The sequence below is a fragment of the Stenella coeruleoalba genome, assembly GCF_951394435.1.
Source record: "Stenella coeruleoalba genome assembly, chromosome: 11".
Taxonomy (NCBI): Eukaryota; Metazoa; Chordata; class Mammalia; order Artiodactyla; family Delphinidae; genus Stenella; species Stenella coeruleoalba.
Window position 1 is genome coordinate 56990901 of NC_137157.1, and position 27616 is coordinate 57018516.

The 27616-nt window shown below is 40.0% G+C and overlaps 1 long non-coding RNA gene across 1 annotated transcript in view; it reads right to left on the minus strand.

Annotated features, from left to right (window-relative positions):
* The window catches only part of LOC307194083, a 461642-nt gene that overhangs the window by 331926 nt on the left and 102100 nt on the right, over positions 1 to 27616 (minus strand). The window contains exons 3-4 of the long non-coding RNA XR_013830494.1: positions 13753 to 13819; positions 12923 to 13022 (exon numbers count right to left, since the gene is read on the minus strand). This is a non-coding gene — a long non-coding RNA (uncharacterized lncRNA). The remainder of the gene's footprint in view (positions 1 to 12922; positions 13023 to 13752; positions 13820 to 27616) is intronic.

The following is a 27616-nucleotide window of genomic DNA, read 5'->3' on the forward strand; positions in this document are numbered from 1 at the left end:
GAAATTACAAAGTGGCAGTGCATTGGGCAAAACTAGTCTTCGTAATAGCCATTTTTTGACCCTACTAGCTTTCTGCAAACTTTGCCTCTTTGGGCATGAGTTTGACCCCTGGCCTAGTTTCAGTATCTACCGGAAATCCAGGGAAGTCCTTGAGTCAGGCCAAGTCAGGTATTTATTAGCATGAGGCCTCTTTAGCCTGGGAAAGACAGTGACCCATCAGACTAGACTGATACTGGCCCAGGTATCTGACCCATGAGCCATGAAGAAATAATTTGCTGGTTGCTATACATAGGGCAGAAAGAACTCACTGGAGAGAAGAGAAAGTTCAGTGAACAGTCTCAGTCTGGAGCTACTGTTTGCCAGGGACTGAAGAACTTGACGGGAGTAAGGCACACTCAATTTCAAACTGCCTTCTCATGTTCCCCCAGGAAAATCTTCAGACTGCCCCCAGATAAAGGAGCTGTAATAAATTAAAAGTGGGCCTAAGATTTTTTAAATACCACCAGCTGAGACTCAGTAAAAAGGGAGAAGCAAATGACCTAATTTTGCAGCCCAAAACCAGACTCCAACCAGACTGGGGCAGGGTTAACATAGGTGAAGACAGGAGAACTATTTCACATCCACCAAAAAACCCAAATTTACATTTATGTGCGCTCTAAATTAAGCGTAAGGTATAATCAGCATATTAGTTATATTGAAAGTGTTAATTTATCCATAGTAAATTTTTGAAATGGAGCCCAATTTTCTGAGTCTTATTTTGCTATTTTTTCATCTCTTAACATAGAAGGAGCTTTAAAAAATTGGCTTAAGACCTTTCTCAATCTCTGGGCGAGCCCCTTTGTAGTTAGATATTCAGGCAAAGCAAAGGAACAGCTAATGGACCAAACGGCTAAACCAGCACGTTTGCTGGCTCCAGCCTCCAAGAGCAGCATCTCCTGAGAGAAAGTGGAGAAAACCCTGAGAGCTGTGGGGTGAGGATGAGGTGAAGTTCTACTTTGATAAGTGCTCGTGTGGGATGGTGGCTTTGGCAGGGGAAGGTAACCTGCACAGCGGGGGAAGGATGAAACAGGAACAGAACTATGGGAGTTTGGGCCCTGCTTATCCCACGTTCCTCGCCATGCCCTCGGACAAACGGTGCCTGACCCACACCTGGTCCAGCTGTCCTCCAGAGTGAGATCAGGGCACGATGGAAATCCTGTGCTTGTGTGAAGAGCTGAAGAACATAAATGAGGACTAACTAACCCTGGACCGTTGCTTCTCCACCCTTGCCCACATCCAAGCCCCAGGGCTGGCGAATAACCATGCAAATGAGAGCATCCCAAGATTGCTTCCTCTTGGGGAGGAAGGGCAAAGGGTGAAACTCTGACCTGGCAAGTTGTTGGGTGAGGAGAAAAGATAAAGCCAAGAAGAAATGTGAAGTATAAAATATACATAGAATGTAAATGGAAGAAATAAATGGCAGAATGGAAATATCCAGGGGACAAATCAGAGATTGGAAAGAATAGATTATGGAAACCTTCCAAAATGAAGAAAGGATGAAGAAATAGATAATATAAAATAGTAGCTAACAAAGATGGAGCCTAGCAGTAGAAGTGCTAATATCCAGATAATAGGAATCCTAGACCAAGAAAAATATAAAAATAAAGATGCATTTTTTAATTTATGTTTTAATTATTTTTGTATATGCTTGAAATTTCAAGAATAAAAAATTTAAGGCAATTAAAAATGTTTGAAAAAAATAGAGAAATGCCATGTGACCATGGTATTAAAAAGTGCAGAAAATGTATTTCCTAAAATTCAACATTGAGCCATAATTTTACAAAATTCAACATCAATCCACATTCTTAACCTGTTAAGGAGATCACAAAACTAGAGGTAGTATTACCCTAAATGGGAGCTGTTACTGGATTGGCAAGATGATCCCTAGGTCTCTGTCACTAACGGGCATGGCCGCTCCAGAAAGGAGGGAGCATGGACATCTCTGAGGCAAGTGGGGAGCTTTATACGGGTGGGAGACAGCATGAGAGGATGGGGCAAAGGGGACTCATAAGTGGCAAAAAAACAGAAACACAAAGAGGGATATGGGAAGGGGTCTACCCTAAAATACTCCCTATAGGGTAAATGCTGTCACTTCTCCCCACCTCACCTTTCCAAAGCCAATTCCAATGTCATTAAATCTTTTTTTTAATTGAAGTATAGTTGGTGTACAATATTATAGATGTTATAGGTGTAGAATATAGTGATTCACAATTTTTAAAGGTTATACTCCACTTATAGTTATTATAAGATATTCCCTGTGTTGTACAATATATCCTTGTAGCTTATTTTATACATAATAGTTTGTAGCTCTCAATCCCCTACCCCTATATTGCCGTTAGATCTCAATGGATCTTGCGTACCCTCGTATTCATTACCTGCAGTGATGGGTAGGAGGCTCTAGGAAAGGACCAAGAGAGTCTTAACTGAGTAGCCCAGGACCTTTGAGTCCCGGGAATTGGGGAATTGGGGGCCTTGACTGAGCATGTGCATCATTTAGCAGAAACTCTGATGCTCAAATTTAAGTCTCTGAAGACATTGGAAAGACCTTCAACTGTCAGGCTTGCTTTCACCTTTTAAGTTTTCATTACCTTTTTTCCTATAACTTAAGAAACCCAAGGGCATAATGTGGGAAAGAAGGTGGACTCATTGTATTTGGGATGGTACTTTGGGCTCTAACCTTGTAAAGAGATGACTCCTCTCCCCCTTATGGAAGCTGAAGTAGCATTTGTTCGGAAGCTATAGAGCATGCAGTGTAAAATAAAGTCTAAAAGGGAAAAATGCTGTCCCAAGGAGTTTATAATCTGTGTTTAACTGTGAATTCATGCACCAAAAAAATACCATGGGAGAAGGTACTTAAATCTTAGAAGTCCAGTGTCTGCTAAACTATTTCCTTTGTTCATTTTCTTTTCATAATTATGAGGCTTTTAAGACTGGCTAAGATAAAGAAAGCCCAGCATTTACCATCTGTGTTATTAAATACTATATTTATTTTATAAGAAGAAAATTTCCGTTATTGGGCCAGTGTATACTGAGAGTAAGAGAGAGAGAGAAAAGGCACTGAGGGCCTCTCTGAAGAGACAACTAGAATTTGGCACTACTTACCATTGGAGTGTTCCAAGTTTTTAATTTCCATTTAAGTTGCATTATATTTTATGGGACATAACTTGAGGATGAAAAATTCTAACTCTGCAAAGAAAATTGGCTGAGTAGGGAATTTAACAGCACTGCAACTGGATGAGTTGTTATTTCATATATTTGAAAATTTAAAGAAAAAAACTCCAGAACAAAGAAAATAACCATAGACATTATTCAGGCCCACCTATGGTGGCATTTAAACATCGTAATAAAGAACGAGTGGGTTTTCACCAGATAGGCCAGGTGGGGAAAAATGTTCCAAGAAGAGGGGATTCCATACACAGAGGAGCACAGCACGCTGTGTAGTGCAACAGAGACACGGGATGCTCTTATAAACAGTCAGGAGTGAGGCTGGAGAAGTAAAAGGAGGGCCATGTCATCAGGAGTCTCATATGCCCCTTTTATCATTCAAGAACTTTCCTGCCACAAGTGAAAAAGAACCCAATTCCAACTGGCTTAAGCAAAAACAAAAAAGAACAACAACAGAAAGATCAAGGTGTAGGCTTCAGGCATAACTAGATTCAGAATTCAAATGATGTCCGTACGGCTCAGGTTCTCCCCAGCCTTCTGCTGAGTTGGCTTCATCCTCAGACTTCACATGAAAATTTCCAGAATCAGCTCCAGAATCCACCCAGGGCCCACACTAGAGTAGGATGAGGGAAGCACTCACCACCTCATGCACAAATTTAAAGGGTCACCCAAAAACTCAGTAATCAAGATAAATAATATTTTACTGCAATATTTTATAAATTCAAAAAGCAATCTGTGATGAACAAAATATCAAATTTTTAAATAAAGACAAGCTCAGTATTACTGATTTTTCCTTTTGCCTAAGGCTCCACGATGGCTCCAGTTTTCAATAAAGACAGAATCACAACAATGCTACTGATATTAGAAGAATGAACAGATGCTGGGAGTGGGGAGGGCACAATCTGATGCCCACCACAACATGGTTAGAGGTTTCGACCTTATCTGTGGGCAGTGGATGATCATGGAAGATTCCAGGCAAGAGACAGAAAGACAATGGATGGAAAGACATGTTGGGAGGGTTAGAGGAGGAAATTCAGGGACGGGAGTTAGGAGACAATTAGCCCAAGCAATACATGGTGAAACACAGACATAAAGCAGTGCCAGTTGGAGATGGGGAGGTAGGGAGTACGGAGGACATGGGGGACAGAACTGAAAGGTAGTTAGGAATATCAGTAGAACTTGGAGAGATGGGAAACAGGAAATGTTAAATAGTCAGGGATGCTTCTCCAGTTTCTGGCTCTAGCCGCTCTCTGGATAGTAGCACAATAACCAAGATTAAGATTTCAGGATATGGGCAGGTGGGTGATTGGCCAAAGGGAGCAAGGGTGAGGAAGAGATGCAGTTCTAGACATGGTGACACTGAGGTGGCAATAGCAGCAGACAACAGGGTCTGAATCTCACAAGGGGGGAATGAAGAAGTGGCTTTGGAAGGTATTAGTATATATAAGGGATAGTTGAAGTCCTGGGCATTAAAAAATTTTCCCAGAGGGTGTATACAGAGAGGGAGAGAAGAAGACTGAAGATGGAATTGATATTATTAGGAGTTCTCTCCAATGCAGTTTTTTTTTTTTTTTTTGGCCACGCTATGCAGTTTGCAGGGTCTTAATTCCCCAACCAGGGATCGAACCCAGGTCCACAGCAGTGAGAGCACTGAGTCCTAACCACTGGGAATCCCTACCCCCAGGGAATTCCCTCTCCAGTGCAATTTGAAAAATAGATCCTGGCCCTAAAATATTCTCCTTATTGATCTTACAACAACTCCTAAAAAAATTTTTTAACTCCTAGAATTTTCACATTACTTCTGCTTTGGATTAAATCACCAAAAGCATTCTGATGTACTACATATGTTATCTATGTAACTTTAGACTGTAAGTATACAAGTTAACAGAGCTGGGATAACCACCTAGAAAACAGCCATAGAGAACATAATTTCCAAAAAGCAGAGGGGAAAGGAAAGGAGAAAACAGGTGCTACCTATTGGGTTTAAAAAACATTGGTCTAGGGCTTCCCTGGTGGCGCAGTGGTTGAGAGTCCGCCTGCCGATGCAGGGGACACGGGTTCGTGCCTCAATCTGGGAAGATCCCACATGCCACGGAGTGGCTGGGCCCGTGAGCCATGGCCGCTGAGCCTGTGCGTCCGGAGCCTGTGCTCCGCAACGGGAGAGGCCACAACAGTGAGAGGCCCGCGTACCGCAAAAAAACAAAAACAAAACAAAAAAACCCTTCGTCTATAATTGATTTCTCAGGTTGGGCCTGAAAAAATTACAGAGTATTAAAAGGTCCCCTGATGTACCTTTTGAACCCTCCATATCTGATTAAATTGGAGAGTTTAAGAGAAGCAGAAATAGGAAATACAAAGAAAGAGGAGGGCCTCAAGGTGAGGTCTGGGGTCTGGCCCCAACGTAGGTTTCTATACTCTTTCCCCTCTCCCTTCAAGTTAGAAAGGAAAAAAATCAGTCATCTCTGGAGGTCCCTTGCTGATGCCAACTGTAGGAGAAATATAAGAAGGCATCATCGGACTCTTCCCCAAGGGGGCAGACAGACAAGAGACGCACTCTTCTCCTGTTTTTGAACAAAGGGGCTGCAAAGTAAAGTATCTGAAATATTTGAGTATTCCATCAGGAAATACCCAAATCAGTAACAGTCTGCGGTGGAACTTTTTAAAAAGCCCAATAAAATCTAAAACGGGGAGAAAGATTACTTTCATTTGCAGCTAAGGCTGGAATCATTATTTTTTATAGTGTGAGGTTTGGCTGAATTTAAAAATCTTTTGTTATTCTACAGCGTTAGCCTGTTTTTAATTAAGACACCCATGTCAGTTGAAAAATGTGGCGTATTTGTATAGAAATAACTATAGCAAACCAAATCTTAATTCTAAACCATTTTACTCACTTTCCCAGACACACTGGTAATTATTTCTGGTTGACATCACTGAAGTGCTTTCCAGCAGCACTGAATATATTCATATCAATTGAAGTTTTCCCTCGTGAAGAAAGATGAGGTGCCGGGATAAATCTGGGAGTGGGCAAATCCCATTTTTCATCAGTGCCTGATAATTAGCAGAAATTCATTACTCTGTGTTTGTTTGAGCCTGAACAATAATCAGCTTGTAATTACTGGTAGCTTAGGGCAAGGTAAATATTTGATGTGATGCTGGTAAATCAGTTTTTAGTGGTACAAAGAGTTAGCTGATCCTGTATTTCTTTAGCCTTTAATAAGATTATAAGCATTAACCACAAAGGTGAGGCTAAACCTTCCCCATCTGTTGTTGTACCTTCACGCTTTAGACAAATAGCAGGAAAGAGACTGCCCGTGGAACGCCAAGCTAATGAACCCCTGGGGGACTGGGGCTGTCTACCTGGGTTAAAAACCAGAAATTGCTTTTAGCAAATTCAGTGCAGGAAAAGTAGCTACAGTAGCCTTATCATTAAAGTCCTAAAGCCTGTTACTGGGCTAAGCTTTGGCCTAGCTTTGATTTAAATCTCTAATTTTGTTGTTGCTGTTGTTGAGTCTGAGCAGCTGACACTGGAGGCAAATTTAAGCTTTTCTGGTTGGTTTACTAGATATTTTTTTAAGTCTTAAAATTAAGCAATATTCTTTATGTAATAAACACAGCAGGTAAGTTCCAGAAGAATCTTCTCCAGTGGTTAATATAAAAGAGCCAATAAAAGTGCATAGGACTTTGTAACAATCTAAACATGAATACCTACACGTAGCTCATTTATCCCACTACAGCCCAGCAAGGTAGGGAGAGCCAATGGTATTATCTCCATTTTAAAAATGAGCAACATCTTCTTTATCCATTCATCTGTCGATGGACACTTAGGTTGCTCCCATGTCCTGGCTATTGTACATAGAGCTGCAATGAACACTGTGGTACATGACCCTTTTTGAATTATGGTTTTCTCAGGGTATATGCCCAGTAGTGGGACTGCTGGGTCGTATGGTAGTTCCGTTTTTAGTTTTTTAAGGAACCTCCATACTGTTCTCCATAGTGGCTGTATCAATTTACATTCCCACCAACAGTGCAAGAGGGTTCCCTTTCCTCCACACCCTATGTGGCACATATATACAACAGAATATTACTCAGCCATAAAAAGAAATGAAACTGAGTTATTTGTAGTGAGGTGGCTGGACCTAGAGTCTGTCATACAGAATGAAGTAAGTCAGAAAGAGAAAAACAAATACCGTATGCTAACACATATATGGAATCTAAAAAACAATCGTTCTGAAGAACCTAGGGGCAGGACAGGAATAAAAATGCAGATGTAGAGAACGGACTTGAGGACACGGGGAGGGGAAGGGTAAGCTGGATGAGGTGAGAGAGTGGCATGGACATATATACACCACCATATGTAAAATAGATAGCTAGTGGGAAGCAGCCACATGGCATAGGGAGATCACTCGAAGCTCGGTGCTTTGTGACCACCTAGAGGGGCGGGACAGGGAGGGTGGGAGGGAGACACAAAAGGGAGGCGATATGGGGATATATGTGTATGTATAGCTGATTCACTTTGTTATAAAGCAGAAACTAACACACCACTGTAAAGCAATTATACTCCAATAAAGATGTTAAAAAAAAAAATGAGCAAATTGAGTCTCAGCGAGGTTAAAGCCCTGACAGGAGGTCACAGTTTTAGTCAGTGATGGAGTCAGGCTGAGCACAGACCGTCTCTCCCCTGGTTTAGAATTCTCTCCACACCACATTTACCTGTGGGTCTGTGTCGAGCCCAAGCCAGCAGTGATGGGCTCAAAACCAGAGATGACTGCCTCTGTCAAGGCTTGGGAGCACTGCCAGCATGTTACATTACACGAGGGAGACACCAGGTAAACAGCTGCCCAAAGCACAGCTCTGTAAAACACCATGTAAATACCCCCCTAACTGGATCGAGGGCAAACCAGAGAAAAGCACTGGTTTGGAAAATGCTTTAAATAGACATCCATTTAAGCCTCTTGAGCACAGATAATTAGATTTCACTTTCTTTATATCCAAGAACCTAGCAGAGTATCCATGGGGCAGAGGCTCAGTAGCTATGTACCATATTCACGTGCCCAGCTGGAAGGAACAGGGAAGGCACGGGCAGAGGAATAAGACAGAGTGTACCAATCCAATCTAAAAATGACATCAGCTTCTTCCTACAATGAAGTTCCAATGAAACCTCTCCTGTGCTCAGAAATCCTCAAGGGCTCCATATTGCTTGCCACTGGCCTGGCATTCAAAACTCTCATCAATAACTCCTCGCTCCCCTGTGGATACAGCCAGAATAGATTACTGTTCTTTCCCAAACATGCCCTGGGGGTTCTCACTTCTGTAGAACTGGCCCGCTTTGATGCTATCTCTCCCTCTGATAACCTACCCACCTGTTCAGACTCATCTCAAAGACTGTCTCCTGTTTAAGACCTTTCTGCTTCCTCCAACTGAATAAGATTTCACTCTCCCCTGAAGTCCCATGGACGAACTTTACCATATAACCTCTTACTCTGCCTTAAATTGGTTCAACAGATGAAATTGCCAATATTCATATGTTTCGATCTAAAATTATCATTTTTCCCATGTTAGAGAATTTCTAGAGGACTGAAACTATGTGCATTCCTCTTGGTCAGTGTCCTCCAAATGCCTGGACTGAAAAAATGAACAATACTTTTCAGTCAACAAAAGAATTTATGGGTTGTTCCTTAAATTCTTCAGGTTTTTCTTTTTACATTATATTCATTCTGTAAGTATATCAGGACTCAACGCCACCACAACCATTCCATTCTCATTCATTCTCTCTCATTCATCTTTCATTCTCTCTCTCTCTCTCAACATTGAATCCATTCTAGGAATTCCACCTCCACAAAAGTTCCTGAACTGAAGACAACTGACTATTATAACTAACTACATCCTGTAGGAACAATTTGAGCTTCGTATTTCATTTGTTCTTCTATTCAGTTAACATGCATTGAGGATCGTCACTTTGCCAAACACTTGTAACCACCAGACAGACACAGGTGAAATATTGTCTGTTCCAATCACAGCCCAATGGGGAAGACAAGCAAGAAATCCAGAGATTTCCAATGTGGCAGGTGCCATAAAAAGGGTACACAGGGTCCTATGGGGACACATAGGATGGGCTCCTGATTCATTCTACAGAGGGGAGGGAAAAGAGGAATTCAAAGAAAGCTTCCCCAAAAACCTAACTGAATCTTGAGAGAAAAGTTTACTGGGTGGGAATAAAAGGAGAACATTTTTCAGGGAGAGAGAATAATGTTCAAAGGCAGAGAACTGTGTCAAAACATCCATTTTGGGCTTCCCTGGTGGCGCAGTGGTTGAGAGTCCGCCTGCCGATGCAGGGGACATGGGTTCGTGCCCCGGTCCGGGAAGATCCCACATGCCGCGGAGCGGCTGGGCCCGTGAGCCATGGCCGCTGAGCCTGCGCGTCCGGAGCCTGTGCTCCGCAACGGGAGAGGCCACAGCAGTGAGAGGCCCGTGTACCGCCAAAAAAAATCCATTTTGATGGAACAATGTGTTTGTAGGGCATAGGAGGAGGGGGCATGGCAAGAGAAGAGACTGGAGAGATGGGCAAAGGGTAGATGATGGTGGACCTTGTGTGCCAAGTCAAGGAGCTTCAACTTTATCCTGAAAATGACTGGAAGCCATTAAAAAGTGAGGTGTGTGTGTGTGTGTTTATAAATTATAAATATATGTGGAGGGGGATAGACAGAGATTCTAAATACACATAGCAGCTAAAGTCTGTGCATTATGGTTGACAGTAGGGAACACTGATTTGCAAATTAATAGTTGTACATAGAATTATAAACTAGTATAGCATCAGTTCTAGAAAGGACAGTTTAGAGATCGTCTATCCAATAACCACATTTTACACATGGAGAGATGGAAGGTCTTGCATCTGGTCATAGGACTTGTGAGCATCCAGGTCAATAATTATTGCCAATAATAATCCTTTCTTTTTATCATTATCATATGAGTCAAAACTGTGTTTGAATTAATAAGAATTTTACTTGGCTTGTATTTTACATCAACAACTAAAGTGGCTGATACCTCAAATAGTTTACATAATAAATTGAATTCAAACATAAGCCACATCCAGATAGGAATAAAATGGATTTTTTCAATGACAGGAAAACAGCAAAATCAGTGTGGTCTTTTTGGGGGGTCACATACTTAAGTCTTTGACATCAATCACACATATAATGTCATTGACACTGATGTGGGCAATGCCGACATCAGCTTTGGAACTCATCTTTTGGAAATGCCTCTGAACGTGGAGGGGTAGTTACAGCACAGTGGCTGAGTGTCGGCCTCCTGAGCTCCAGAGTGTCTGGGGTCTATTTTGGCTCTGCCCCTCATGAGGTGAGTGACCTGGGAAGTTGATTAACTGCTTTGTGTCCCAATTTCCCCATGTACGGAAAAAGAAAAAATAATGGTACCTACCTCTAGGGTTGTTATGAGGATTAAATGAGTTACTACTTATAACGGGCTAAGAATAGCCTGGGACATGATAGATGTTACGCAGGCATATGTTAAATACAAATAAAGCCAGATGTAAACCCCATGAAACAGTTGGCAAGATGAATTTCTAACTATGCTCTGGTTAAAGCTGGCAAACAGAATTCTAAAACCAAACTGTAGAAAAATATTTCTAAAGCACTTTTATGCTGTAGATGTTAATGGCATTAGTCCATCGTTAGCTACTATTTGTAAAATATGAATATTTATTCCTCTATTTGTTTAAGGTTCATTATTTAATTTTAGCTAATCTTTTGCACATCTGTTTACATGTTAAAAACCCCCAAAGGACAAAAACCATGCTCTTCAAACTTGCCCTCTAAGGTGTCAAATCCAAGTGCCAGGTGGGCAATTTCTGGTGATGGGGATTAAGCTGAACAAATAAGTCCCTTTGCCTTCTTTATGTGTCAGCTTTACTTGGCTTTGTGGTGGCTATGCATGTATTTCCTTTTCACTTCATTACTTTGATTTTCTTTTGACGGGGAGAGGGATAGTGGGAAACAGAGTTTACCACTATCCTCCGGTAGATATGAGTGATGTGTAATATTTTATTCCCACTAGGTGCAACTGGCTTCATGACTATCTTTTTGCTAGCAGAGTCTTCAGTAGGTCACTAAAGACCTGGGGCAGGTTTAATTTAGAGACGAGACTGGGAGAGACCTACAAATGAGGAAAGGCAATGATTTCACAGCAGCACACTGTTTCCTGTCTGATTAAAAGGACCTACTCACTGAGTCAGCCCAGAGAGCCTTGAATTCATGCTCTAATCAATGTGATGAAGTAAATAATACAAAATAAAATGCTGGAATGAATCTGAGTGATTCCATACTTTGTGAGAAACAGAAACTTACCAAAACACACAAAGAAAGGGGAACATGTCAGGAAAAATGATACAGGTAGAATTAAAACAACTTTAAAAGGTCTCCTTCCCCAAAAAATGACAAATTGAGCTATTTCAATTCCACTTCTTGCTACCTACTCCCTAATCAAATGCTTTGTTGGGTAAAATCGACATGTGGGACTTTTCAAATAGCAGAAGATTGTTTGAAGAGAAATTTGGCAAAGAAAAAAGTTAAATCTCCCTCACAATATTCTTTGGAAATAAGAATGAGGCAAGATCAACATGTTGAGGATCAACCAAAATATAACATTTGTTGAACTGAAAGCAAAGCACAGGTTCCGGATAGGATAAAACCTGAGACTGAAAGGTCCTCCTTAGTATGTCCACATTCACAATAAAGTATCACAAATATGAAATAATATCCTTGGACTTCCCTGGTGGCGCAGTAGTTAAGAATCCGCCTGCCAATGCAGGAGACACGGGTTCAAGCCCTGGTCCGGGAAGATCCCACATGCCGTGGAGCAACTAAGCCTGTGTGCCACAACTACTGAGCCCGCGAGCCACAACTACTGAAGTCCGCACGCCTAAAGCCTATGCTCCACAACAAGAGAAGCCACCGCAATGAGAAGGCCGCGAACCGCAACGAAGAGTAGCCCCCGCTCGCCACAACTAGAGAAAGCCCGCGCACAGCAATGAAGACCCAAAACAACCAAAAAATAAAAATAAATAAAATTTTTAAATAAATAAATAAATAATGTCCTTGTGAGGGACAGTGAAACTGGTGAGAAGCTGGATCTATTCCAGAATTATAGATGTATTGTCATGGCCCTCACCAAAATAGCCCAGCCGGGAGCTTCGTGATCCAGTGAAGATTTGTGGCCCAGGTGATTGAGTTAGTCGGTAAAGATAGTATAAAGGAAACATTCTCTTGAAGTGGAAATGCTTCTGTATAATCTATTTGAACTATTACCAAAAATGTATTTTTTATGAGATCCCAAGTGTTGAAAACAAGGTCAGAGAACAAGAATTACATAAGAGATGAATTAGGCCAAGGAGATGGGACTTTCTCTGCTGTCAATACCTAGTTAGCAGACATGACACGGTGAGTACAAAGTCTGTGTTGTCAGTGGGTAGCTCCAGAAGCATCTCTTCTGTTATTTGTAAGAAAGCCTCAGATGTGTACCAAAGCTGCAGATATGAATGCATAAGATATGCATTTTCAGTGTGCCGGAGAAGTGTATTAATATCAAATTGCCTAAATTCAAAGAAACAAAGTATCTTCCTGATGATGACATTTCATCATCTCCTTTTCTCACCAGCTGTTGCGCACCTTCAAAGGTCACATCATTTAGGAATTAAGAAACTCACCTGTATCACTTCCAGAAATGAGCCAAATGAAATCCTTATAGAAAAGATCAGCAAATCCATTTCTCAAAGGATGTCCTTGCTATCAATTTGTCAAGGATGTCTGAAAAGAGTGATTTGTGATCAAAATCTCTTTCCATAGAAAATATATACATTTCCACTCTGTTTCATGACTGACAGAAATAGCCAATATTAATGCACTTAATTATTTATAGTTTGACCTTTACTTTTCACAGAAATTCAAAGAGCAGCTGTCCTTATAAATTCAACATAAAGACCACACTAACTTTTTGAATATAAATCAACTTGTTAAAATTAAAGGTTTACTGACTACCATTTTGATTTCTTGTTGAATAATGAGATGAGAGAAGAAGATCAAAAATGGAATTTCAATATACCAGATAATCTCTTTAATTTCATTTCTTCCACAGGTATGTACTCAGTTCCTCCTATGAGCAGGGCAGTGTACACATATAACATGAGAGAGGAGAGTTAGAAAAAATATATACAAAATAGTGACTTCCACTTAAGAAGGCAAAAATTTTATTAAGGAGGTGGAAGAATTTGCCTAAACAGGCAAAATTATTAATAAGATGAGGTCAACGTGCAAAGTAGTATATGTACAAGAGCAAAATCATTTGATACAAAGAATGTCTCTAACATGGAAGAATGATAAATAAATGAATGATCGTTGTCGAATTAGGGAGCAGGCAGGCTGTATTCTGGGAAAGATTTTTGAACAAGTTAAATTTTGAATAGAGTCAATTGTTCATTCACTACTTAGTATGTGCCAGTCACTGCACTGGGCCCTGTAAATATAAAAAATAAAATACCTGAATCCTGTCTTCAGAGAGAATAGTAGAGACATATGCTCTCCAGTAGAGACTCCTGGGCATATATCTGGAAAAAATGAAAACACTAATTAGGAAAGATACACACACCCTAATGTTCACAGAAACATTATTTACAATAGCCAAGATATGGAAACAACCCAAGTGTCCATCAACAGATGAATAGATAAAGAAGATGTGGTATATATACGATGAAATTTTCTTTAACATCTTTATTGGAGTATAATTGCTTTACAATGTTGTGTTAGTTTCTGCTGTATAACAAAGGGAATCAGCTATATGCATACGTATATCCCCATATCCCCTCCCTCTTGCATCTCCCTCCCACCTTCCTTATCCCACCCCTCTAGGTGGTCACAAAGCACCAAGCTGATCTCCCTGCGCTATGCAGCTGCTTCCCACTAACTACCTATTTTACATTTGGCAGTGTATATATCTCAATGTTACTCTCTCACTTCGTCCCAGCTTACCCTTCCCCCTCCCCGTGTCCTCAAGTCCATTCCCTACGTCTTATACAATGAAGTATTATTCAACCATAAAAAAGAATGAAATTCTGCCTTTAGAAGCAAAATGGATGGAGTTAGATAATATTATGCTTAGTGAAATAAGTCAGACAAAGATAAATACTGTATGATATCACTCATATATGGAATCTAAAAAATAATACCAATGAGTGTATGTAGCAAAACACAAGCAGACTCACAGATACAGAGAACAAACTAGTGGTTACCACCGGGAAGAGGGATGGCAGAGGGACACATTAGGGGTATGGGATCAAAAGATATAAATTATTATTTATAAAATAGAGAAGCAACAAGGTTATATTGTATACCACAGGGAATTATAGCCAATATTTTGTAATAACTTTTAATGGAGTATGAACTGTAAAAATACTGAATCACTATACTGTAGACCTGAAACTAATATATTATAAATCAACTATGCTTCAATTTAAAAAAATAATGTAATGAGTGTGGTAACAGCGTAATCAAGTTACAACAGAAAAACAGTTCTACCTGGCAAGTGAAAGATGTTTTCAAAAGGCAGAAAATGAATTGTGTGTTGAGAGAGGAGCGGAAGTCTCCATGAGATGAATGGGAGAGAAGGCCACACCAGGCATAATAACCAGGCAAGGTTTGCAGGGCTCCATGGTAGAAAAGAGCAGGGGCTTTCCAGAGTCTGAGATCAGAGTGTCAGGGACTACAGCAGATCTGACTGAAAGCAGATCTGGGCCAGAGTGTAAAGAAAGTCTTTTGTGTACAAGACTTCTATTTCCTCCTCAGCACTAAATGCACTTCAAGAACAATAGCTATTTTATTTATTTTACATTTTTTTACCCCCAGCATTGTTATCCAGTTGGTCTATGGGGAGCTAAGGAGAGAAGTACTGTCAGATACTCACAATTTATGGTTTTATATTGTTCTAAAATTAATCTTTGTGAGGGCAAAAGAAGCACAAAAGTAACACATGTGTCTTTATGTTAGATCTTGACTTCTAACTCTGATTTCAGTTCTTAAATAGGACAATCTTGGAGAAGGACTGGCTCAAGATGGTGGATGAGAAGGACATGCGCTCACTCCCTCTTGTGAGAACACTGGAATGACAATTAACTGCTGAACAATCATTGACAGGAAGACACTGGAACTCACCAAGAAAGATACCCCACATCGAGAAAGACAAAGGAGAAGCCGCAATGAGATGGTAGGAGGGGTGCAATCACAATAAAATCAAATCCCATAACCACTGAGTGGGAGACTCACAAACTGGAGAACAATTAAACTACAGAAGTCCACCCACTGGAGTGAAGGTTCTGAGCTCCACGTCAGGTTTCCCAACCTGGGGGTCCAGCAACGGTAGGAGGAATTCCCAGAGAATCAGATTCTGAAGGCTAGCAGGATTTGATTGCAGGACTTCGACAGGACTGGGGAAAACAGAGACTCCACTCTTGGAGGGCACACACAAAGTAGTGTGCGCATCAGGACCCAGGGGAAGGAGCAGTGACCCCATAGGAGACTGAACCAGACCTATCTGCTAGTGTTGGAGGGTCTCCTGCAGAGGAAGGGGGTGGCTGTGGCTCACCACGGGGACAAGGACACTGGCAGCAGAAATTCTGGGAAGTGCTCCTTGGCATGAACTCTCCCAGAGTCCTCCATTAGCCCCACCAAGGAGCCTGTGGGCTGCGTTGCCACTGGCCAAACAACCAACAGGGAGGGAACTGAGCCTACCCATCAGCAGACAAGCAGATTAAAGTTTTACTGAGCTCTGCCCACCAGAGCAACACCCAGCTCTACCCACCACCAGTCCCTCCCATCAGGAAGCTTGCATAGGCCTCTTAGATAGCCTCATCCACCAGAGGGAAGACAGCAGAAGCAAGAAGAACTACAATCCTGCAGCCTGTGGAACGAAAACCACATTCACAGAAAGATACACAAAATGAAAAGGGAGAGGACTATGTGACAGATGAAGGAAAAGATAAAACCCCAGAAAAACAACTAAGTGAAGTGGAGGTAGACAACCTTCCAGGAAAAGAATTCAGAATAATGATAGTGAAGATGATCCAGGACCTCGGAAGAAGAATGGAGGCAAAGATTGAGAAGATGCAAGAAATGTTTAACAAAGACCTAGAAGAATTAAAGAACAAACACCTGGAAGAATTAAAGAACAAACCAATAGAGATGAACAATACAATAACTGAAATGAAAAATACACTAGAAGGGATCAAAAGCAGAATAACTGAGGCAGATGAATGGACAAGTGACCTGGAAGACAGAATGGTGGAATTCACTGCCGCAGAACAGAACAAAGAAAATAAAATGAAAACAAATGAAGACAGCCTAAGAGACCTCTGGGACAACACTAAACACACCAGCATTCACATTAAACGGGTCCCAGAGGAGAAGAGAGAGAGGGAGGACCCGAAAAAATATTTGAAGAGGTTATAGTCAAAAACTTTCCTAATATGGGAAAGGAAAGAGCCACCCAAGTCCAGGAAGCGCAGAGAGTCCCAGGCAGGATAAACCCAAGGAGAAATATGCTGAGACACACAGTAATCAAACTACCAAAAATCAAAGACAAAGAAAAATTATTAAAAGCAACAAGGGAAAAACAGCACATAACATAAAAGGGAACTCCCATAAGGTTAACAGCTGATTTCTCAGCAGAAACTCTACAAGCCAGAAGGGAGTGGCATGATATATTTAAGGTGATGAAAGGGAAGAACCTACAACCAAGATTACTCTACCCAGCAAGGATCTCATTCAGATTCATCAGAGAAATCAAAAGCTTTACAGACAAGCAAAAGCTAAGAGAATTCAGCACCAGCAAACCAGCCCTACAATAAATGCTAAAGAAACTTCTCTAAGTGGGAAACAAAAGAGAAGAAACGGACCTACAAAAACAAACCCAAAACAATAAGAAAATGGTAATAGGAACATACATATCGATAATTACCTTAAATGTGAATGGATTAAATGCTCCAACCAAAAGACACAGGCTTACTGAATGGATACAAAAACAAGACCCATATATATGTCTTCTACAAGAGACCCACTTCAGACCTAGGGATACATACACAATGAAAGTGAGGGGATGGAAAAAGATATTCCATGCAAATGGAAATCAAAAGAAATCTGGAGTAGCAATACTCATATCAGAAAACATAGACTTTAAAATAAATAATGTTACAAGAGACAAGGAAGGACACTACATAATGATCAATGAATCAATCCAAGAAGATATAACATTATAAATATATATGCATCCAACATAGGAGCACCTCAATAAATAAGGCAAATGCTAACAGCTATAAAAGAGGAAATCAACAGTAACACAATAATAGTGGGGGATTTTAACACCTCACTTACACCAATGGACAGATCATCCAGACAGAAAATTAATAAGGAAACACAAGCTTTAAATGAGCAACAGACCAGATACATTTAATTGATATTTACAGGACATTCCATCCAAAAACAGCGGATTACACTTTCTTCGCAAATGCACACGGAACATTCTCCAGGATAGATCACATCTTGGGTCACAAATCAAGCCTTGGTAAATTTAAGAAAACTGAAACCTTATCAAGCATCTTTTCCGACCACAATGCTATGAGATTAGAAATCAAATACAGGGGAAAAAAGTAAAAAACACAAACACATGGAGGCTAAACAGTATGTTACTAAACAAGCAAGAGATCACTGAAGAAATCAAAGAGGAAATAAAAAAATACCTAGAGACAAATAACAACGAAAACATGATGATCCAAAACCTGTGGGATGCAGCAAAAGCAGTTCTAAGAGGGAATTTTATAGCAATACAATCCTACCTCAAGAAACAAGAAAAATCTCAAATAAGGAATCTAACCTTACCCCTAAAGGAACTAGAGAAAGATGAATAAACAAACCCCAAAGTTAGTAGAAGGAAAGACATAATAAAGATCAGAGCAGAAATAAATGAAATAGAAACAAAGAAATATTAGCAAAGATCAATAAAACTAAAAGCTGTTTCTTTGAGAAGATAAACAAAATTGATAAACCATTAGCCAGATTCATCAAGAAAAAGAGGGAGAGGACTCAAATCAATAAAATTAGAAATGAAAAAGAAGTTACAGTGGACACCACAGAAATACAAAGCATCCTAACAGACTACTACAAGCAACTCTATGCCAATAAAATGGAAAATCTGGAAGAAAGGGACAAATTCTTAGAAAGGTATAACCTTCCAAGACTGAACACAAGAAATGAAATTGAAACTGTGATTAAAAATCTTCCAACAAACAGAAGTCCAGGACCAGATGGCTTCACAGGCAAATTCTATCAAACATTTAGAGACGAGCTAACACCTATCCTTCTCAAACTCTTCCAAAAAATTGCAGAGGAAGGAACACTCCTAAACTCATTCTACAAGGCCACCATCACTCTGATACCAAAACCAGACAAAGATACTATAAAAAAAGAAAATTACAGACCAATATCACTCATGAATATAGATGCAAAAATCCTAACAAAATACTAGCAAACAAAATCCAACAGCACATTAACAGGATCATCCACCATGATCAAGTGGGATTGATCCCAGAGATGCAAGGATTCTTCTATATACACAAATCAATCAATGTGATACACCATATTAACAAATTGAAGAATAAAAACCATATGATCATCTCAATAGATGCAGAAAAAGTTTTTCACCAAATTCAACATCCATTTATGATAAAAACTCTCCAGAAAGTGGGCAAAGAGGGAACCTACCTCAACATAATAAAGGCCATATATGACAAACCCACAGCAAACATCATTCTCAATGGTGAAAAACTGAAAGCATTTTCTCTAAGATCAGGAACAAGACAAGGATGTCCACTCTCACCACTATTATTCAACATAGTTTTGGAAGTCCTAGCCACGGCAATCAGAGAAGAAAAAGAAATACAAGGAATACAAATTGGGAAAGAAGAAATAAAACTGTCACTGTTTGCAGGTGACATGATACTATACATAGAGAATCCGAAAGATGCCACCAGAAAATTACTAGAGCTAATTAATGAATTTGGTAAAGTTGCAGGATACAAAATTAATGCACAGAATTCTCTTGCATTCCTATACACTAACAATGAAAGATCAGAAAGAGCAATTAAGGAAACAATCCCATTCACCACTGCAACAAAAAGAATAAAATACCTAGGAGTAAACCTACCTAAGGAGATAAAAGACCTGTACTCAGAAAACTATAAGACACAGATGAAAGAAATCGAAGATGACACAAACAGATGGAGAGATATACCATGTTCTTGGATTGGAAGTCTCAATATTGTGAAAATGACTACACTTCCCAAAGCAATCTACAGATTCAGTGCAATCCCTAGCAAATTACCAATGGCATTTTTTACAGAACTAGAACAAAGTATCTTAAAATTTGTATGGAGACACAAAAGACCGAATAGTCAAAGTAATCTTGAGAGAAAAAAATGGAGCTGGAGGAATCAGACCCCCTGACTTCAGACTATACTACAAAGCTACAGTAATCAAGACAATATGGTACTGGCACAAAAACAGAAATATAGATCAATGGAACAGGATAGAAAGCCCAGAGATAAACCCACGCACCTATGGTCAACTAATCTATGACAAAGGAGGCAAGGATATACAATGGAGAAAAGACAGTCTCTTCAATAAGTGGTGCTGGGAAAACTGGACAGCTACATGTTAAAGAATGAAATTGGAACACTCCATAACACCATACACAAAAACAAACTCAAAATGGATTAAAGACCTAAATGTAAGACTGGACACTATAAAACTCTTAGAGGAAAACATTGGAAGAACACTCTTTGACATAAATCACAGCAAGATCTTTTTTGACCCACCTCCTATAATAATGGAAATAAAAACAAAAATAAACAAATGGGACCTAATAAAACTTCAAAGCTTTTGCACAGCAAAGGAAACTATAAACTACATGAAAATACAACACTCAGAATGGGAGAAAATAGTTGCAAACAAATCAACAGACAAAGGATTAATCTTCAAAATATATAAACAGCTCATGCAGCTCAATATTAAAAGAACAACCCAATCAAAAAATGGACAGAAGACCTAAATAGACATCTCTCCAAAGAAGACATACAGATGGCCACGAAGCACATGAAGAGCTGCTCAACATCATTAATTATTAGAGAAATGCAAATCAAAATTACAATGAGGTATCACCTCACACCAGTCAGAATGGGCATCATCAGAAAATCTACAAACAACAAATGCTGGAGAGGGTGTGGAGAATAGGGAACCCTCTTGCACTGTTGATGGGAATGTAAGCTGATACAGCCACTATGGAGAACAGTATGGAGGTTCCTTAAAAAACTAAAAATAAAATTACCATATGACCCAGCAATCCCACTACTGGGCATATACCCAGAGAAAACTATAATTCAAAGAGACATATACACCCCAATGTTCGTTGCAGCACTATTTACAATGGCCAGGTCATGGAAGCAACCTAAATCCCCATCAACAAATGGATAAAGAAGATGTGGTGCATATATACAATGGAATAGTACTCAGCCATAAAAAGGAACGAAATTGGGTAATTTGTAGAGACGTGGATGGACCCAGAGACTGTCATACAGAGTGAAGAAAGTCAGAAAGAGAAAAACAAATATTGTATATTAGCGCATATATGTGGAATCTAGAAAAATGGTACAGATGAACCTGTCTGAAAGGCAGAAATAGAGACACACATATAGAGGACAAACATATGGACACCAAGAGGGGAAAGCAGGGGGTGTGGGGTGTGGTGGTGGTGGGATGAACTGGGAGATTGGGATTGACATATACACACTAATATGTATAAAATAGATAACTAATAAGAACTGTATAAAATAAAATATAAATTCAAAAAATAAAAAAAATTAAATTAAGTTTGAAAAATCAAAAAAAAAGGACAATCTTTATTATTCAGAAAAGACTAAATGTATAATATGGGATAAAGATTGCATTTACTAGCAAGCATTTCGCTTTATCAGCCAGATAGGTACCACTAGCCAGACAAGTGCTTATGAACTATGGCATTGTTTTTGGCAAAACTATTTATCTGTGTGACATGACATGTCACTTTTGAACTTCAACTTGATGTCCATAAAATTACATTTTCATCAAACTGAAAGATCAAGCTTTCCATGCTGACTCACTTGGGTCAACATTTTGCAAATGCCTGAATTTACCACTTGAACCATAAACACTTTGTGAATAATTTTGTGCGCTGATGTTTGATAGCCTAGGGCACAGATCACCATTTCTGAGCAGAGGGGCGTTAAAGCAGAATGCATTTCCTTTCTGCATACCCAATGACTTACTCCAAAGAGTATTCTCATCAGGTCATTTTGAAATCACTGGATAAATACTAACCTTGCTGAGCCCCAAAAGAAAGTAAACGGCATCCGTGGTGCATCGTTTACTTGTTAGGATTAGGAAAGAGCATCACCTCCACTGCCAGAGGATTTTCACTAGCATAACACTCATAGGCACTTGCCACAACTTGGGGTAATTTCCTTGTTTCAGTTAGACCTAATTTTAGGTTCCTTAAAAACATGCAATGAGGAGAAAATCTCAAAACTGACCAAAGACCTAGAGAGAGTCATCAGTTATTCTGTCCTTAATTCTCTACTGAAAAAAAACCAAAACAAAAAACAAAAAATTCAGGTGTTACTGCTCCTTTCTGGGCCCTGTTTATGAGGTGGATTCTTTTTTTCATATGAACAATGCGGATTTGGACCTCTCACCCTGGTAAGTATACGTAGAAGGTTTGGCCCTCAGAGAGGTGACTGCTTTAAAGAGGAAATGACCCAGTGCCCCTTTAATCTTTTTGGACAGAAATGACTGGCTATGATGAAATTCAGTCATCCCTCAAATACCCCATTCAAGAATTATTAAATGAGCAGGTTCCTCACTGACCTTTACTAACCACATTAAAGAACAATCTGGCTCCATTTTTGAAACAAGAATTGTCACAGCAATTTTGCATGAATAAATATCCCATTTGGTGAAATAATGTAAACTTTGTCTTCAGAGAAAGGTGCATACCAGTTTTGGTGCTGTTTATGCAAGAACAAATTGTTATCTCCAAATCTTGCCCAAGGCAAAGGAAGAGAAACATTAAATATGGTGATTGTTATGATGACTTCACTAAAAGCTGGAAGAAATGATGACAAAAGTTCTTGTTGCAAGTAGAAAGTTTGAAGGCAAATCTCTGGGAAGTGCTCTGCCCCAGGTACCACGTAAAATTGGAGTATTATTGACACAGTTGACTGGACTAACCATAAAGGTGGAAGAGAGGTGCCTGGGGTTTTAGCGATGTCTGGAACAGCCACTCAGATCTTAACTAAGATGGTACTGAATTCTTGGAAGAAGGTTGAACTTCTTCTTTTTTTAATTAATTAATTTATTTATTTTTGCTGAGTTGGGTCTTTGTTGTTGCACACGGGCTTTCTCTAGTTGCGGCGAACAGGGGCTACTCTCTGTTGCAGTGCGCAGGCTTCTCATTGCAGTGGCTTCTCTTGTTGCAGAGCACAGGCTCTAGGCGCATGGGCTTCAGTAGTTGTGGCACACAGGCTCAGTAGTTGTGGCTCGATGGCTCTAGAGCACAGGCTCAGTAGTTGTGGCACACGGGCTTAGTTGCTCCGCGGCATGTGGGATCTTCCTGGACCAGGGCTCGAACCCGTATCCGCTGCATTAGCACGCAGATCCTTAACCACTGCACCACCAGGGAAGTCCCAGAAGAAGGCTGAACTTAGTGTTAGATATTCAGCACTTACAAGAATCTCTCATTGGCAAGACCTGTCATAAACTAGTTTCAGTAATACTGGTAGAGACCCTGCAGATTCTCAAATGTTAAAAGGCCAAACTGCTAAGTTAGATGACTGAGAAAAAGATATCACTTTTACTTTCTGTTGCAACTAAAAGAAAATTCCGTTTAGCCTGGATTAAATAGCAAAGTAGACTTATTAGCTCCATTAACTAAAAAGTCCAGAGATAAAGAGACTTTAGGCTAGACTTGATGTGCCACTCAACCATATTAGAGAAAAAAATGTCTTTCCATCTCTCTTCTCTGCCTCCCAGAGGGTCAGGTTTATCCTAGGCCTGGCTCTCTCATAGTCACAGGGAGGTCCCAGGGTTACACGCTTCCTTATTCAAGCTCAGGGGCAAAGGGCAGTTTTCTAGTACCACCCGAAGAACCTCAGGAAAGCTCCCTTTCCAGAAGATTCTAGAAACATCTCCTTAACTCTCAATTGTGGGAATCCTGTGCTTATCCCTGAACCAATCAATGTGACTAGTAACCAAGACACATATCTTGTCATATTGTAGACTTTAAGTCTAAGACTAAGAACTTTTTTCTTCTGATGATCTGCCCTTGATTTAGTGGCCTTTACCTTGGGCCAGTTCCAAGCAGACTGTGCAAGGAAGGCACCATTAATAGACTCCTCTCCAAGGGCCCAATCCCAGCGGTGCCTTCCTGAGAGCAGTAACTGTTTCTGCTCTCCAGCAGGGAGTACATAGCAGGAGGTGCCTGGGAGGAGTCTGGGGGAATCATGCTTCTCTCAGCTCTGACCTTATCTGCAGCTGAGTCTTTTACTTCCTTGCTTTTGCTTGTACTAACTCTAGCTTGGGAAAGAGATTTTTTAAACCTGCTAGACCTCAAACCACTTTGGATTATAGACCACTACATCAAAGGCCTCTCTGCAAAGTTGTCAGGTTTTTCCCTCTCTTTTCAATTACAGGCTAAGCAAACTCCTTTCAGTAAGACCTTACTAAAGTTTGCAAGAAGGAGTCAAAATACGCCAACAACCTTAATTTTTTCTACTAAGTTTCCTAATGCTGCTGCCCCTGTAGGCAAAAGATCGAAGAACTAAATTATAGGTCAGGCCTTAGGTCAACCAGATGTTCCACTACTAGTCGTAAGAACAGATAATTTTCCAGACTTGGATAGTGAGACCTCGTTGCTCCCCACTCAGCTCCCTGGGATCAGCCAATTCCACATTTTTAGGTGTATCTATCTAAAATATTCCTATTAACAGTCGCAAAAAAAACAAATAGACTCTGACAATTCTAAACAAAAGGGAATTTGTTGGAAAGTACTGAGGGCTTATGGAACAACAGGAGGTTGGAGGACTAGGCTTAGAAAATGGGCAGTCTCTCTACTAATTAGGATACAGATCCTTCTTTAGTACAGGCCAGACAACAGTGACTTAACCAACATAGAAAATTTGTTTCTTTCCTGTGTAGGGAGAAGGAAACAGGAGTGTAGGCTGCTCTACCCAGGCTTCTGCCACTTGGCTTTCCATTCTCTAAGACACTGTCTTAATCTGCAAGGTGACATTACCAGCACCACATCCAGGCTCCAGCCAAGGAGAAAGAGGCAATAAAGAGTAAACAGCTTCCTTTAAAGATGTGACCTGAAAGTTGTGCACATCACTCCCACCTACTGGCAACTGGCCAGAATCAGTCACCTAGTCACCCCTAGCTGCAAGAGAAGCTGGAAAAATCTAGTCTCCAGCTAGGTAGCTCAATGCCAAGCTAAAATTTAGCATGTAGGGGGTCTTTTTCTTAAAATAAAAAGAGAAAGGATATTGAGGAATATGGTAGTCTCTGCCACAGTAACCCAGTATTATGATTTGAATGGTTGTATCCTCCCTGAAATTCATATCTTGAAGTCCTAATGCCCAATGTGATGGTATTAGGAGGCAGGGGCTTTGGGAGGTGATTAGGTCATAAGCGTGGAGCCCTCCAGAATTTTGGATTAATGCTCTTAGAAAAGAGACCCACAGGGGTCCCTAGGCCCTTCCACCATGTGAGGATACAGGAAGTCTGGAACGCAGAAGCACGCCTTCACTCAACTATGCTGGCACCTTGATCTCAGACTTCCAGCTTCCAGAACTGTGAGAAATGTTTCTACTGTTTATAAGCCACCCAGTCTGTGGTATTTTGTTATAGCAGCCCGAACAGACAAAGACCCCAGGAAGCTCTAGAGAACAAGAAGCAGAAGAGACATCATCTCCAAACGAGAACAGTCAGCTAAGGCTACCACCACCCCTGCTGCAGAGCACTGCCACCACCAACACGAGGCATCGCTTCCTACTGACAGGAATAAATTCTAGCTGACCTTTCATCTTTGAGTCGCTCACTTGAGAGCCAAGGTCCGGGCCGCAGTACCTGATTGTCCACGCTAAATCCCGTGCTCATGTTCTGGCAGCTACGATGTGGTGAGATGGAAATCCTGCCTTCCACCAAGACTACACCTGATTGAGGACTCCCCAAGAATAAGAAAGAAGTTTAACTACTGGGGCACCAAACAAAAATGACAGATATCCACTAGAGACGAGGATATTGTTTCTCTCACATACCATTTATCAAAGCATCTTGTTAGTCTGCTTAAAATCAGTGGATCTTGAAGGGGCTGTGGCCTTGGCTCACAGCCTGGTGACTAGAAAACAAGTAACCTTAGCAACAGCAGTGAACTCTACCATCTTCTTTAGGAGGTACATAGAAATATTTGAGGGGAATGTTTCATGAGTCAAGGGAGGAGTTTCTACATTCCTATAGTCTCAAGTTTTCACATATGGGTGAAGAGAAATTTCCTATTTGCTTTAGAAAGCATCATTTTCTTTCATCTAAATCAGTCCTAGAGAGTCTATTTAAGCTTCCCACATGGTCAGGTACTATACTTTGCAGCTGTTAGGATGTGAGAGAATGCTTGGGCAGCACAAGTCTGGGGTTCTAAAAGGTGTTTATGGAAGGGAAGTATGGCCCAAGGGGTCACAGGCATTGCCCTTGTGTCTTCCCTATATTTTGTGATCCAAAACTAATAAATTATTTTTAAAGAAAAGAATAAAAAATAAATCAGTCCTAGAAATCATCACATTCCATGTCTCCATGAATGCATCTCTCTGAATATCTCACTTAAACTTTTTGGTTAATCAAGAGAACATTGTCATTACAGAAAACCAATGCTTTCAATGAGTAGTATACCAGGCTTGATAAAGATACAGAGAACTTGTTAAAAGAAAGACATTTGCCCTTAGATCCACTTGCAGCAGTGCTTCTGGAGGAGGGCACTACTGTCATTTTGGGTGGGACAATGCTCTACTGTGCAGCACTATTCCATACATTGTGCAATATTTAATATCCCAGGCCTCCAGGCACTAATACCAGTGGCACCTCCTTATAACATACATCACAGTCATTATATACTGTCATTATAATAACACAGATGGCATACCCTTTTCAAATGTTCCCTAAAGGTTCCCACTGCTAGTTGGTTACAATCTAGCTGGGGAGAAATATACAAAATATACAAAAACGACCTAACAATCACGGACCAGTCAACAAAAACTGGGAAATGATCCACAGTGGCACCTAGCACAGTGCCTGGCATACTGAGGTGTGCAATAAAGGTTAAAGGAATGAATGGATGGATGGATAAATGAAGATAGGACTTAACTGGCTCTCATGGAATGGAACACTAGTACACAGAACCCTGACAGAGAGTTTAGAGAGCAGTAAATAGACCTATAGTTACTATTTCTATTAAGAAACACGTAATAGAAGTACGGTCCAGATGAAAGAAGACCTTAAATGTCAGGTGGCAATTTGATTTTGCCAGTCTGCCACTTAACATACAACTTTGGACAAGATAATCAATTCCTTGCATTTCACCTTTTTTTAATCTGTGAAATGAGGGTACATGCCTCATATAGTAGTTGTGAGGATGGAATGTTAGAAAAACCATGGTGCTTAGTATATAGTTGGCTAACAATAAACTGTAACTGCTATTATTACTATTCCTATTATGTCATGATAGCAAGATAGATTTAAACTTAAAATGTTTAATTGGGAGACAGTAAGGTAAGGAAAGCAACATGAACAAAGTGGTGTGAAGAAAAGGGTACTGGAGAACAGAAAAGGCTAGAACTGGAGACCAGTTAATCCTGAGTGCTCTGTTTCAGCACTTTTCATTTAAAATAATATAGTTTCATTCCAGGTTTCCTTAGTTTCTTAGTTCCCAGACTATATGTTTTTTAAAGTCCTTATAATAAGATATACACCATGATACTAATAGGATTTACAAATGAATTTGTGATGCTGGGTCTTATTTACCTTTTTATGTTTATAATATTTTCTATTTTTTTATTCTATTTTTTCAATTTATTTTTTATTGACATATAGTTCATGTATAATACTAAACGTATAGGTGTACAATATAGTGATTGTACTATAGTAATATTTTCTAATTTTTTCACTATAAACCATTTTAATCTGTTTTATTTTGAATAGTTTTTATGTAAATATTTTTTAAATAA